General features: G+C 45.9%; 1 protein-coding gene across 6 annotated transcripts in view; it reads left to right on the top strand.

Moving 5' to 3' along the window:
* Positions 1-14245, top strand: part of LOC139574307 (fibroblast growth factor 13) — a 184690-nt gene that overhangs the window by 158928 nt on the left and 11517 nt on the right. The window lies entirely within an intron of this gene.

Raw genomic sequence — 14245 nt, 5'->3', positions numbered from 1 at the left:
AATGGGTCACAAGGTTAAGATCTGTATGAAGGATACCTATAATACATAGCAGACAGTATCTGCTGTGTCAACAGTTTTCATTGTATAGAGACCAGTGTCTGGCCCTCCGACTCCAAACTGGAACCATCTCTCCCTGGTACGGTATAGAACAGAAACATTAACTCATGCTCTGGAATGCTCTTTATCACCCAAAAGGCATCGTAAATCTCCTGTCAGTGTTATCTCCCAGAGGCCCATCCTCAGTAGAACACACACACAATAGTTAACACTCTATTCTGTTGCATAACACAACCATTTGATGCAATATAAGTATTATAACATAATCTTGCAATTTTGCTCTCACAGTACCCCCCTCCCTGCGGCTGACCCTCCGGACCGGCTGTATGGAGCTGAAATGCTGGGTTACTATGGTGACATTAACATCTGGAAGGAAACAGATGCAGTATATGGGCTGCATGGAGCCATGGCACACTCCCTCCATCCTGTAGAGAGAGAGAGAGAGTCTATGTCATGGAAAGAGCAGGTGTTCTTAATGTTTTGTGCACTCAGTGTAGACTGACCAGGTGAATCCAGGTGAATACTATGATCCCTTATTGATGTCACTTGTTAAATCCACTTCAATCGGTGTAGATGAAGAGGAGACGGGTTAGAGAAGGGTTTTTGAATCCTTGAGACATGGGTTGTGTGTGTGACATTCAGACATACCCTTTGAACGGGGTATGGTAGTAGGTGCCAGGCACACCGGTTTGAGTGTGTCAAGAACTGCAACGCTGCTGGGTTTTTTCACACTCAACAGTTTCCCGTGTGTATCAAGAATGGTCCAACACCCAAAGGACATCCAGTCGACTTGAAACAACTGTGGGAAGCATTGGAGTCAACATGGACCAGCATCCCTGTGGAACGCTTTCGACACCTTGTAGAGAGCATGCCCCGACAAATTGAGGCTGTTCTGAGGGCAAATGGGGGGTGCAACTCAATATTAGGAAGGTGTCCTTAATGTTTTGTACAAACATGAAAACTCTCCAAATTGTGGATTTCACAATTTGATCAACTACAACTTTAGAATCCGTTCTCAAAGGTTGAGGGCTTCTTGGCCATAAACAGCCCTTGGCTGGGGTTCAATCTGATTTGGCTGGGGTTCAATCTGATTTGGCTGGGGTTCAATCTGATTTGGCTGGGGTTCAATCTGATTTGCGCTTTGACATATGCGGCGTACATATGCAGTATTTACCGTGAAAATGGTCTTCGTGAATGTGGGAACATTGCCTTTAAAAGCTGCATTGTCCACAAAATCTCACTACGCCTGATCTGACTGTAGTCGTGGCTCTTGTCTCACTAAGCCTGATCTGACTGTAGTCATGGCTCTTGTCTCACTAAGCTTGATCTGACTGTAGTCATCGCTCTTGTCTCACCAAGCCTGATCTGACTGTAGTCATGGCTCTTGTCTCACTAAGCCTGATCTGACTGTAGTCATCGCTCTTGTCTCACCAAGCCTGATCTGACTGTAGTCATGGCTCTTGTCTCACTAAGCCTGAACTGACTGTAGTCATCGCTCTTGTCTCACCAAGCCTGATCTGACTGTAGTCATGGCTCTTGTCTCACTAAGCCTGATCTGACTGTAGTCATCGCTCTTGTCTCACCAAGCCTGATCTGACTGTAGTCATCGCTCTTGTCTCACCAAGCCTGATCTGACTGTAGTCATCGCTCTTGTCTCACCAAGCCTGATCTGACTGTAGTCATGGCTCTTGTCTCACCAAGCCTGATCTGACTGTAGTCATGGCTCTTGTCTTACTAAGCCTGATCTGACTGTAGTCATGGCTCTTGTTTCACCAAGCCTGATCTGACTGTAGTCATGCTCTTGTCTCACTAAGCCTGATCTGACTGTAGTCATGGCTCTTGTCTCACCAAGCCTGATCTGACTGTAGTCATGGCCTTTGTCTCACTAAGCCTGATCTGAATGTAGTCATGGGCGATAGTACAGTAGAAGGAACCTTAAAGCCTGAGTGTAATTACTAATCACATCACAATTAACATTATCACAGAGTAGAAAGATATCCACTGGGATTGATAAAGCTGAGTGCGCCTGAGGCGAAAAACGGAGAAATGATACAAATAAAACTCCCCACCCCACCTCCCCTCCTTCCACTGTAATGAAAACATATGCACTGAGCTGCTGCTTTTATATCATTTCATTTAATAAAGATGGATCTTGCCTGGACTCCACAGGCTGTGTGTGTGTGTTTGTGTATGTGTGTGATATTTATCTCACCTGTGGTGGGGAATCATAGAATAAGCTAAACCGCTCCCTGATTGTGAATGTGTTGTTGTGTGGTTGTACTATTGTTGGAGGGCTAAAGCTAAAGAGCCCCTCTGCTCCCTCTCCTCCTCTCCTCCTCTCCTCCTCTGCTCCCTCTCCTCCTCTCCTCCTCTCCCCTCTCCTCCCTCTCCTCCTCGCCTCCTCTCCTCCCTCTCCTCCTCTGCTCCCTCTCCTCCTCTCCTCCCTCTCCTCCCTCTCTCCTCCCTCTCCTCCTCTCCTCCCTCTCCTCCCTCTCCTCCCTCTCCTCCTCTCCCTCTCCTCCTCTCCTCCTCTGCTCCCTCTCCTCCTCTCCTCCCTTCCTCCTCTCCTCCTCTGCTCCATCTGCTCCCTCTCCTCCTCTTCTCCATCTGCTCCCTCTCCTCCTCTGCTCCCTCTCCTCCTCTGCTCCTTTTCTCCCTCTGCTCCCTCTCCTCCTCTGCTCCCTATGCTCCCTCTCCTCCTCTGCTCCCTATGCTCCCTCTGCTCCATCTGCTCCCTCTCCTCCTCTCCTCCTCTGCTCCCTCTCCTCCTCTGCTCCCTCTCGTCCTCTGCTCCCTCTCCTCCTCTGCTCCCTCTGCTCCTTTTCTCCCTCTGCTCCCCTGCTCCTCCGCTCTCTCTGCTCCTCTCACTCATTACCACATAAAACAGTAAGAAAAACAAAAGACTTCAAGGTCATGTTCAATTGCTCTAATTTCTCTGATGATTTGTTAAGGTCGTATTCATATGTGTGTTTATCTTTGATCCCAACCTGTAGTAATGTTAAAAGCAGTCATTACTTGCCATGATGGCAACACATTGCCTAGTGTGCTAAACCTTTATTTAGCACACTACTGGTGATTATAGCCTTGAATTTTGCATACACACTTATACAGCCACCTACGGACTGAGATTGCGCAACCCTCCGGCAGCAACATAGCTTTTAGCCTTGTAAATTCGATGATAGTGGCTGTGGATGTGGAGGGAGGAGGCAAGGTTTTCCATTTGAACTGAATTAGCGAGTGGATTGTATTTAATCTGTGTTCAGCAGGGTGTCTGATAACCTCGTGTGGCTGAGTGCTCAGTGCTGTTATGGTAAACTGTTGCCTAGGAGCACCACCCTTTACAGAAGGGGGGGGGGGGTTGAGGGGTTTAGCCAATGGCTGGCCAGCGTTTCAGGGAGATTCCCAATCAATGGTGGACGTAGGCTAGCCAGGAAGACTGATGGCTGCTACTGTGGTGTTGCTTCATCTGAGTACCTTTGTGTAGAGCCCTGCACAGGCGTGAATTTTAAGCCCGAGCCCTACCCATGCCAACGACGTTCAGACCCTACCCTATCCAGGCCTGATTCCTTCTGCCAAATTTAAGGCCCGGCCTCGAAATCAGAAATAACTTCCTCCGTTAGTAAATCCATTAGCTGCTCCTCTCAGTCTGCCACTCTCTCCCCGCGTGCAGCTCGCTCTGCATGCACTCTGCTCATGGCGGCTCTGAGTCGGTGAGTATCCATAGCAACGGTTCTGCTTGGGCTGCCCTGCTCAACGAAGAGAGATGAGAGAGCTGTTACCTGTTAGCTACTTTTCGTTACTCTAAACTCCGACAAGGAACATTGTTATGTTCTGTGAAATCATCTCTCCTGTCTTAAATCTGACGAGGTTGAAACACTTCTGACACCATGTTATGATCTCAGTCAGATATGACTGTACTGCGCAGCAGAGCACATGCACATGGGTCAGCTTCCAAATGTTAGTGATCAATTTAGTGATGCCCTGCCCGTACCCTAGTTATTGATGATAACTCAGCCCTAACCCGGCCCTTACCCAATGTATAATGTCGGGGCCCGTTGGGCTCTGGTCAGGTGGCAGAGCTCTAGCTGTTCTGAAAGTGTGAAAGAGTGGGTTTGTGAACGTGTGTTTGAATACCTTCTATGCATTTTTTTATTACATAAAGTACCAGTCAAAAGTTTGGACACACCAACTCATTCACCTACTCATTATTTTTTACTATTTTCTACATTGTAGAATAATAGTGAAGACATCAAAACTATGAAAAAACTCATATGGAAGCATGTAGTAACCAAGAGACTCGGTTCGAGCCCAGGCTCTGTCGCAGCCGGCCGCGACCGGGAGGTCCATGGGGCGACGCACAATTGGCCTAGCGTCGCCCGGGTTAGGGAGGGTTTGGCCGGTAGGGATATCCTTGTCTCATCGCGCACTAGCGACTCCTGTGGCGGGCCGGGTGCAGTGCGCGCTGACCAGGTCGCTAGGTGTACGGTGTTTCCTCCGACACATTGGTGCGGCTGGCTTCCGGGTTGGATGCGCGCTGTGTTAAGAAGCAGTGCGGCTTGGTTGGGTTGTGTTTCGGAGGACGCATGGCTCTCGACCTTCATCTCTCCCGAGCCCGTACGGGAGTTGTAGCGATGAGACAAGACAGTAACTACTAACAATTGGATACCACGAAATTGGGGAGAAAAAGGGGAGAGAAAAAATTTATAAAATAAAAATAAATAACTGGATTCCAGCCGGTGTCTATTCCACAAGTTACTACCGACTAACTCTATGATGTTAAAATGCCTATTTAATCTGTTCCATCTGACTGAGCAATCCAATGTCTCATCAGCCCATCCAAGCAATTTACAGTGCCTTGCAAAAGTATTCATCCCCCTTGGCTTTTTTAATATTTTGTTGCATTACAACCTGTAGTTTAAATTGATTTTTATTTGGATTTCATGTAATGGACATACACAAAATAGTCAAAATCGGTCAAGTGAAATGAAAAAAATTACTTGTTTCAAAATATACAACAAAAAAAAAAATCATGAAAAGTGGTGTGTGCATATGTATTCACCCCTTTGCTATGATGCCCCTAAATAAGATCTGGTGCAACCAATTACCTTCAGAAGTCACATAATTAGTTAAATAAAGTCCACCTGTGGGCAATCTAAGTGTCACATGATCTCAGTATATATACATGTAACGGCTGTTTTCCTCCTCTTCTTCTGAAGGGGAGGTGTAGGGATCGGACCAAAACGCAGCGTGTTGTGAAGACATGATGAATTTATTTAGACAAGACGAACACGAAATACACTTGAGAAATTACAAAACAAAAAACGACGTAGACCGACCTGAACATGAGAACTTACATAAAAACAAAGAACGCACGAACAGGAACAGACTAGACAAACGAAACAGTCCCGTGTGGTAACAAACACTGACACGGAAAACAATCACCCACAAACAAACGGTGTGAACAGCCTACCTTAATATGGTTCTCAATCAGAGGAAACGTCAAACACCTGCCCCTAATTGAGAACCATATCAGGCAACACATTGAACCCAACATAGAAACACATAACATAGACTACTCACCCAGCTCACGCCCTGACCATACTAAACAAATACAAAAACAACGGAAAACAGGTCAGGAACGTGACAATACACCTGTTCTGAAAGGCCCCAGAGTCTGCAACACCATTAAGCAAGCGACACCACCAAGCAAGCGGCACCATGAAGACTAAGGAGCTCTCCAAACAGGTCAGGGACAAAGTTGTGGAGAAGTACAGATCAGGGTTTGGTTATAAAAAAATATCTGAATCTTTGAACATCCCACGAAGCACCATTAAATCCATTATTAAAAAATGGAAAGAATATGGCACCACAACAAGCCTGCCAAGAGAGGGCCGCCCACCAAAACTCACGGACCAGGCAAGGAGGGCATTAATCAGAGAGGCAACAAAGAGACCAGAGATAACCCTGAAGGAGCTGCAAAGCGGAGATTGGAGTATCTGTCGATAGGACCACTTTAAGCAGTACACTCCACAGACCTGGACTTTATGGAAGAGTGGCCAGAAAAAAGTCATTGCTTAAAGAAAAAAATAAGCAAACACATTTGGTGTTCGCCAAAAGGCATGTGGGAGACTCCCCAAACATATGGAAGAAGGTACTCTGGTCAAATGAGACTAAAATTGAGCTTTTTGGCCATCAAGGAAAACACTATGTCTGGTGCAAACCCAACACCTCTCATCACCCCGAGAACATCATCCCCACAGTGAAGCATGGTGGTGGCAGCATCTGGTCAGAATTGAAGGAATGATGGATGCCGCTAAATACAGGGAAATTCTTGAGGGAAACCTGTTTCAGTCTTCCAGAGATTTGAGACTGGGACAGAGGTTCACCATCCAGCAGGACAATGACTCTAAGCGTACTGCTAAAGCAACACTCGAGTGGTTTAAGGGGAAATATTTAAATGTCTTGGAATGGCTTAGTCAAAGCCCAGACATCAATCCAATTGAGAATCTCTGGTATGACTTAAAGATTGCTGTACACCAGCGGAACACATCCTATTTGAAGGAGCTGGAGCAGTTTTGCCTTGAAGAATGGGCAAAAATCCTAGTGGCTAGAAGTGCCAAGCTTATAGAGATATACCCCAAGAGACTTGCAGCTGTAATTGCTGCAAAAGGTGGGTCTACAAACAAACAAAACAAAGTGCAGCTAGTTTGCAGTCTTTCCAGCTTCAGTTTGAAGTGATTGTGTTAACTGTGTTGTTGGCTAGCTCCTCTGAACAACAGTGTTGTGACGAGTGAGTACATTTTCTATGACAGGCAAAATCACGCCTCATTAGCTTATTGTTATGGATGTATCCAAATAAATGTCACTAGAAACAACTTAAACAAATGCAAATGCACCTACTTTGCTGTTATTCTGGCTGCAGTTTTTGATGTGACTGTAAATTAGCCGTAGTTGGCTACCTACTGTAGCAAGCAAGGGATAAGAACGTTGCCAGCCAGTATGGCAATGGAACATTTAGAACGAACGACTGGATCGCGTCCATAGATACAGAACAAAAAGACTGAACGACTGAGTCGCGTCTCTGGCAACCGAACCGATAGAACGAACGACCAGCCGGCTTAGGTAGCAACCCTAGATTTGTGTCAGGACTATATCTTGCGGAAGGATGAAACAGTATGAAGAAATTCATCAAAATACATTTCTTTATGAAAATATGTCTATTTGAATATGTTTGTAACCCGTTGTATAAAAGTTATAATGCCCTCGAAGCCGGTGTTTGGAGGATATATTGTCAACACCTGTGCCAATATATCCTCTAAACACCGGCTTCTCGGGCATTATCACTTAAATATAAAACTCAAAATACTTCAATTAATGTTAAGTTCAAAAGAATACAATATCAAAATTGCTGAGACTATTCAAACCAATGAGGGTTCGGAACTTTAAAGCCAATTACCTCAGAAGCATCTTTTTGCTGATAGAAACCTTATAGTCCCAAGCTCTCGATATGTCTAATACATGTACATATCATTGCATGTTCACATCGCATACTCATTATGATATTTTGGTATATCACCTTTTACATAATCATCTACTGGGGTCGTGTGTGTTTGCTTTTGTCATCTGCTTATCCATGTTCTGTCCACGTGAGAGAGCGAATGCGTGAGAGGAAGGAGTGAGAGGAAGAGTGTTTAGTACATGTGTGGGTGAGCCAGAATGCACCAGTGAAATGTATTCATCCAGCAGAGGCACAGTGTGGGAAGAGAGGGAATCAATTAAACATGTATTTTCCTCCGTCCTCTCTACTCTCCTCTCTGCCCCTTTCTAGTTCTATTTCATCCTGCCTCATATGTACTATTCAGCTCCTCACAGTTTGTCACAACTGTCTTCTCCCCTTTGCTGAAAAATACAGATATCATAAAACAGGCTTTTCATGTCGTCGAAGAGAAAATATCTCCATACACACCATTGTCACTAAGATGTTGTGAATGATTTTGCAGTGTCTGTAGACATTCTGTATGGTATGTTTTATAATCAGGTAGGCTATTGACAATTAGTTACCCTGATTGTACAAAATATTAGGAACACCTTCCTAATATTGAGTTGCACCTTCTTTTGCCCTCAGAACAGCCTCAACATTGTTTTTCCCCCCCAATTTCGTGGTATCCAATTGGTAGTTATAGTCTTGACCCATCGCTGCAACTCCCGTACGGACTCGGGAGAGGCGAAGATCGAGAGCCATGCGTCCTCTGAAACACGACCCAGCCAAGCCGCACTGCTTCTTGACACATTGCCCGCTTAACCCGGAAGACAGCCGCACCAATGACCAACAGCGTTGGCAACCTTGTCAGCGTGCATCAGCGTGCACCCGGTCCGCCACAGGAGTCGCTAGAGCGTGATGGGACAAGGACATCCCGGCCGGCTGGCCAAACCCTCCCCTAACCCGGACGACGCTGGGCCAATTGTGCGATGCCCCATGGGTCTCCCGGTCGCTGCCGCTGCGACAGAGCCTGGACTCAAACCAGGATCTCTAGTGGCACAGCTTGCACTGCGATGCAGTGACTTAGACCACTGCGCCACTCGGGAGGCCCCAGAACAGCCTCAATTTATCAGGGCATGGACTCTACAAGATATTGAAAGCATTCCACAAGGATGCTGGCCTCTGTTGACTGCAATGCTTCCCACAGTTGTGTCAAGTTGACCTACAGCGTTGCAGTTCTTGACACACTCAAATCGGTGAGCCTGGCACCTACTACCGTACCCCGTTCAAAGGCACTTAAATCTTTTGTCTTGCCCATTCACACTCTGAATGGCACACATACACAATCCATGTCTCAGTTGTCTCAAGGCTTAACAATCCTTTAACCTGTCTCCTCCCCTTCATCTACACTGATTGAAGTGGATTTAATAAGGGATCATAGCTTTCACCTGGATTCACCTGGTCAGTCTATGTCATTGAAAGAGCAGTTTTGTACACTCAGAGTGTATTACTGTAGATTTCCCTGATTCCTTAAAAATTAATAGTGTGTCCCTGTGATACATGGTGATCATTGGAGTGTTCATTTGGAGATCACTGTCCTCTTTAAAAGGACGAGCTAACTAGTATAAACAGTTTCTGTGGTGTTTTTCCAGAGGTGCCTTGAAGTTTGGTCATTCGTTTTCCTGTGTGTTACTGGGGCTCCAGTCTTGTCTGAAGGGCCAGGGAGGTACTCCCTCCTTCAAAAGGGAAGTTGGCAAGAAGATCCCTACATGTAGTAGATGGGGAAACGAGTGGATATGGAGACGCTAAGACGTATGAAAGGAATGGAATCGTTGGAGTTTTGGTTTCAGAATTAGCCGATGTTAGAATTGTTCAACTCTTACGTAATAGACGGAGAGTTTCTGAAAATAATTAGGTTATACTGACAAAAATGAAAGAATGAAGATGTAATACTGTTAATACTCTTCTTCTGTCCGCGTGGGTATGGCCTGTGTTTGTATGTTTGAGCATGTTAATGTTTGCATGGTGGTAAGCAGCCATGAGATCTGCAGTTGGCTCCCACCCCTATTTTTCCACCCATAAGCACACTACCTCTGCAAAATAGCCTCCCCTATCACAGGGATCCTCTCCACTGAGCTGAGTCATTAACCAGCCACAGTGGGTGTGTGCCTGTACGAGTGTGTGTGTGTGTGTGTGTTTGTATTTACAATGGTCTTTTCCACCAGCGTAGATCCTCCAAATCTTTTCTAAACCAATGGACATTGTAAATGTGCTTTTTATCTGGAGATAGAGAGAAAGGTGCTTTTTATTCCGCTGCCACTAAAAGACTGGGGCCATTGAAAGGGAAGGCATTTAGACGGATTTGTTTGGGAGAGTGGATAGTGAGTGGCGGTGACACCATTAGCTTTGTGAGTCTCCCAGGCTTTTACACTGCTCTAAAGACACCAGCCTTGATTCTATTGGCATAATTGGTGTCATTTCAGATATAGTAGGATATGGGCACTGGGTTCACACACGAGAATGGCACCATCGATTTGTGCTCGTTTGTGAAGGATGGCGGCAATATTCTTACAGGAGAGATCAGATCCACTATGGTAGTATTTCTCATTCTGCCAGTTTGCGGCATGCAACAGTATTGGGTTTTAACTTCTACCAATGCATTCATTTGATTACAATTTCAGAGTAAATGGTCATTTATTGTGTTTTCTTTCATGGTACAGATACAGCAAGGCATTGAATATGCATTACCCTCTATGAGACTCGTGGGCTGTGGTATTGTAGTGCTAGTTCTACAGATGTAGGATCTTAATTTGATCACCCTGTTTAAGGAGACCTTTCCTGCAATGCAGAAACTTAAAAACTTGTAGTGCATTTGAGGTTTAAAAATGCTTCAGAAGTTTGTAATTTCCACTTTGACATTTCAGACTTGATTTTCCCTTCCCGAAAAATGTATCAAAAATGTACCCCTACAAAAATGTAAATTAATTATAATCCACATAATAATTCACATTTCCTGTTGCTGCAAGATTATTGTCCTGTCGTAGCAAACTGTCTCAAATTAAGATCCTACATCTGTAGTGATTTATGCCTATGTCACTGTGTGTGTAGTGATATTACAGATGGGCTGGGGAAACCTCTTGCAGTAAGTCACACTCAGTGTTGGCGTCAGCCTGTAAACGTCTCCCCCTTTGCTGAAGCTATCGGGTCGTAAAGCGCTAAGGCGCTATCGCTAACCTGGACTGGGGTATCCCTCCACTGCTGTAAATCTGACGCCCTCCCTCCAGCCTCTAGAGAAATGCCTGTGATGCCTGGGAGAGGAGAGGACATGTGTTTACGTGTGTATGGCTGTAAGCAGAGGCAGGGTTTATGGTGAAAGACACTGTGAAAGACTGTGCATGTGCGCTGTATGCATGTATGTGGAGAGAGGGTTATATAGACAGCCGCTGAGTCACTGAGCATAGAAGACACCTCTTAAAAGAATGAGATATGTCAGCCCCCTTGAAAGGGGAGGGATGGGGAAACGGTGCGTGCAGGGGAGAGAGGGATGGATACGATTAAAGAGCCTGACATAGTGCCTGAACAAATGATGAGCTGGAGAGAGAGAGAAAGAGAAATGGGGACAGAGGGAAAGATAGGAGAATCGGGAGGGAGAGTGAAATATGTGTTGGGCAGTGTATGGGGAAAGAGAGAGAGAGGCTCATAGAAAGATGGACAGTGACAAGGATTGAAGTTTAGAGAAAAAGATATGAGCCAAGAGGGATGGAAAAGAGATTGAGCAGGACCTAAGGGGCAGAATTATCACACAAACACACACACACTTCGCTCTGCTCAGACACACACCCACATAAACACACCGTAGCCACCCATTGATCTCTCTCTCTCACACACACACACACACACACACACACACACACACACACACACACACACACACACACACACACACACACACACACACACACACACACACACACACACACACACACACACCCTCTGGTAAGACGAGGGGTGGGGGTGGGTGTCTTTTTGTCAATAACAGCTGGTGCGCAATGTCTAATATTAAAGAAGTCTCGAGGTATTGCTCGCCTGAGGTCGAGTACTTTATGATAAGCTGTAGACCACACTATCTACCAAGAGAGTTCTCATCTATATTATTCGTAGCTGTCTATTTACCACCACAGACCGATGCTGGAACTAAGACCACACTCAACCAACTCTACAAGGCCATAAGCAAACAAGACAATGCTCACCCAGAAGTGACACTCCTAGTGGCAGGGACTTTTAATGCAGGGAAACTTAAATAAGTTTTACCACATTTCTACCAGCATGTCACATGTGCAACCAGAGAGAAAAAAACTCTAGACCACCTTTACTCCACACACAGAGATGCATACAAAGCTCTCCCTCGCCCTGCATTTGGCAAATCTGATACACCCACACATACATCATTACCCCACCACCTCCCTTCCTCTTTCTCTATCAATCACTTTCACTTTTACACACACACACACACACACACACACACACAGTCACCGCTGAGACAGGGAATACCCTTTGGGGGAGGTACAGTGGGGCGGGAATGGGGATGGTGACTGGGCAGAGAGGGGTGAGACTGTGGGGTTTCCCCATCTTGCAGGCGCAATAAAAGCAAATGAGATATGTACCATAAAGATCCCAGCAACGTGAGTTGCTGACTGACTGACTGCAGTACACAACATAAACCCCCATAGCTACCCAGATAGGAGGTGAGAGGGGTACGCAGTGTGTTTTTCTTTTATCACAGCTTGGTAATGTCTCTATGATTGTCTCCACTGTGGCTGCACGACACACTGCCCAGAATATCTATCTCTTTCATCTTTAATCTCGTTGTTCACATACAGGGATTTAATACTGTAGTCCGTTACACAATGATGTTGTTACTGTCTGCACAGTACAGGACTCTGTAATAATTGCTGCCTACACTAAAAGCACATCTCTCAGCTCCCAGCCCCTTGATGTGTGTGAAGCCTTCCAGCTTTGCAGCATTTCAACAAGGGGACTCATCAGCTCACTGCTGTCGCTCTCTACATTGTCCCGTGCTTCAAGGAAAGGCATGTATTTTAATGGGATCATTTAAAGTACATTTACCCAAACCACTCCACTCATAGACAGCCAGGTGTGGGGGAGGAGAGGAGGGCACATGACTGAGATCATTTCCATGCAGATATGATGTGATGTTCCCTCGCTCCAATTTGCTGAGATGTGTTTCACTCTGTCTACCTCTAGAGAGTCGGGATTAAAGTGGTGTGGGCCTTTTTTCACCGCACCGTGGGTTTCACTGAACACTAGCCATTACTATTGACAGAGGGAGAAAATACTGGAGCCGGAGGAGCCCAGTCAAGTGGATCTGGCTGCCTCTGTCGATCGTAGAGATACTCCAATACAATAGGACTAGGGTTTCCCTCCATCTTGGCTCCTCCTTGTGTCAGTTTCTTCTGTCTTCCTTAGAATGGAACAGGGCCGGCTGGCAATCCCATCTTGGCTCTAAAAGTGTCTGTGCCTATCTGTATCTGAATGTCTCTGTACTCCATAGGCCCGCTCCAGTAAAATAGGCAAGGCTGGCGTGCGATCCCTTCCATCTTGGCTCTCAATGTGTCCATCTGTACATGTCTGTCATCCATTGACTTTCACTTCACTCCAGAGCGCCGCAGCGAGCCAAATCCACAAAAGCTCATTAATGGGGGTAGAACAGGACTTCTGGCTCAAAAGCTGAGCAGCTCATAGTTTTCCCACCACGCTGGCACGGCACAGGGATTAAAACTGCCTATCTGTGCCTTGCCTCTCCATGCGAGCTACACTGTTTGCTCGCCATGGTGATCACAGAGAGAGGGAGACGAGGGAGGGAGGAAGAGCAGGATATCGGGAAGATACATTGGGGAAGTGAGTAATGGGGGTGGGGGGACTCGTGGGAAAGAGTTGAAGAGCAGTGAGGGAGAGAGAAAAACGTGCTGCCTTTTAACTAACTGCTCTCAGCCTCCACATGGCAAGACAAGTGCCTGGGCTTGGCGGTCAGAGAGAGGCAGGTTGCGCATGGCCAAAGAACAGGGGGGAAAAGCATGCAGGAGAAAGACATTAATGGCTCTTTAGGCTGCTGACTCTTGTTTTCAGGATGTTGTTGTCCAGGGTTTTACATTTGTTGCCTGCAAACCTTCAACCCAGTTTAGTGTTTTGGGAAAATAAACGTCAATTTCAACATCGTTCCTCATTTGTCACCTCCCCTGCATTGTTTATGTTATTAACATAATTATAATTAATTACCTTTCACCAGATAGAACTAAAACGAGTTTAATCCGATCCTTCTCTCCGAAAGCAGATTTGCATTTGGGTACAAGGGTTCAATTGGTTTAATGAATCTGACCTTCAAACCGAATCATTAGCTGTGGTCGCGCGCTAGCAGAACAGTTATATAACTGGAAAACCACCATTTTCTGGGAGGATGGTTGAGGACTGTACTCCTAACAGAGGCTGGCTATAGTCAGTGGTCAAAGGCAGAGCTGACTGCAGCAGACGTGGCCTCTGCCCTAACTGACATCGTAGACAGGGATGCTACTGTAGACGTTCCTCACCTCATTGATCCTAGTCTGTTCTCTAAGCCCTTCTGGTGCTCCTAACATTTAGACAAATGGATTGCGGTCTCCTCCTGTGTCATGGCGGCTTAGCTGTGAGCTG

This window comes from Salvelinus alpinus, chromosome 4, assembly GCF_045679555.1.
Source record: "Salvelinus alpinus chromosome 4, SLU_Salpinus.1, whole genome shotgun sequence".
In the NCBI taxonomy this organism is placed as follows: Eukaryota; Metazoa; Chordata; class Actinopteri; order Salmoniformes; family Salmonidae; genus Salvelinus; species Salvelinus alpinus.
The sequence above is the reverse complement of the archived record's forward strand: the minus strand, read 5'-3'. Positions and strand labels throughout refer to the sequence as shown.